This window comes from Solanum pennellii, chromosome 10, assembly GCF_001406875.1.
Source record: "Solanum pennellii chromosome 10, SPENNV200".
Lineage (NCBI taxonomy): Eukaryota > Viridiplantae > Streptophyta > Magnoliopsida > Solanales > Solanaceae > Solanum > Solanum pennellii.
In genome coordinates this window covers 76,713,376-76,714,397 of record NC_028646.1, presented here as the reverse complement: position 1 = coordinate 76,714,397, position 1,022 = coordinate 76,713,376, and positions in this window count along the sequence as shown.

The window sequence follows — 1,022 nt, the reverse complement described above, 5'->3', positions numbered from 1 at the left end:
GGCATACCAGGAAGGTCTGCAGGGAACACATCCAGAAACTCACGGACTATCGAAACCGACTCAATTGAAGGTACTTGGGTAGTGTCATCCCTGAGATGTGCCAAGAAAGCTAAACACCCTTTACTAACTATTCTCTTAGCACGAAGAAAGGAGATGATACGTACCGGAGTGGAAGTGTAGTCACCCTCCCACACTAACGGGTCTGTCCCAGGCTTGGCTAACGTCACAGTTTTAGCATTACAATCCAAGATTGCAAAATTTGGAGAAAGCCAAGTCATACCCAGAATTACATCGAAGTCAACCATTTCTAAGATAACCAAGTCTATATGAGTATTGCTCCCCACAAAATTCACCAAACAAAACCTATATACCTTTTTAACTATCACAGACTCACCCACCGGAGTAGAAACACGAATAGGCATGTCAAGCAATTCACAATGTAAATTAAGACCAGTAGCAAATGAGGAAGATACATATGAAAATGTGGAGCCAGGATCAAATAATACAGAAGCCATGCAATCACAAACCAAAAGATTACCTGTGATAACAGCATCTGATGTCTCCGCTTCAGACCGCCCAGGGAAAGCGTAACAATGGGCCCTATCACCTGTCTGCCCGTTGCCCCTACCCTGTTGCGCTGCAGTAGTTCCAGTTTGCCCGTTACCCCGGCCGTTTTGGTGACCACCATTACCTCGGCCACCACGTCCTCCCGAATGACGGCCTCTTCCATGACCACCTCTACCTCTGATTATTGGGGGTCTGTAACTCGGTTTTGGACAATTCCTCCTAATATGTCCAGTCTCTCCACATCCGTAACATTCTATGGATTCAAGCATAGGTCCCTGTGAGAACGACGGAGTCTGGGGATAGCTTCCAAACTCAGAGAAATGTTGACCGGTCTGCGGTGGACCCCCAACTACAGTCTGCAGTGAAGACTGAATAGGTCGGGCTGGGTAACTTCCTGAACCCTGCCCTCTGGAGTAGGAACCATTAAACTCACCTCCCTTACGAAACCTTTTTGA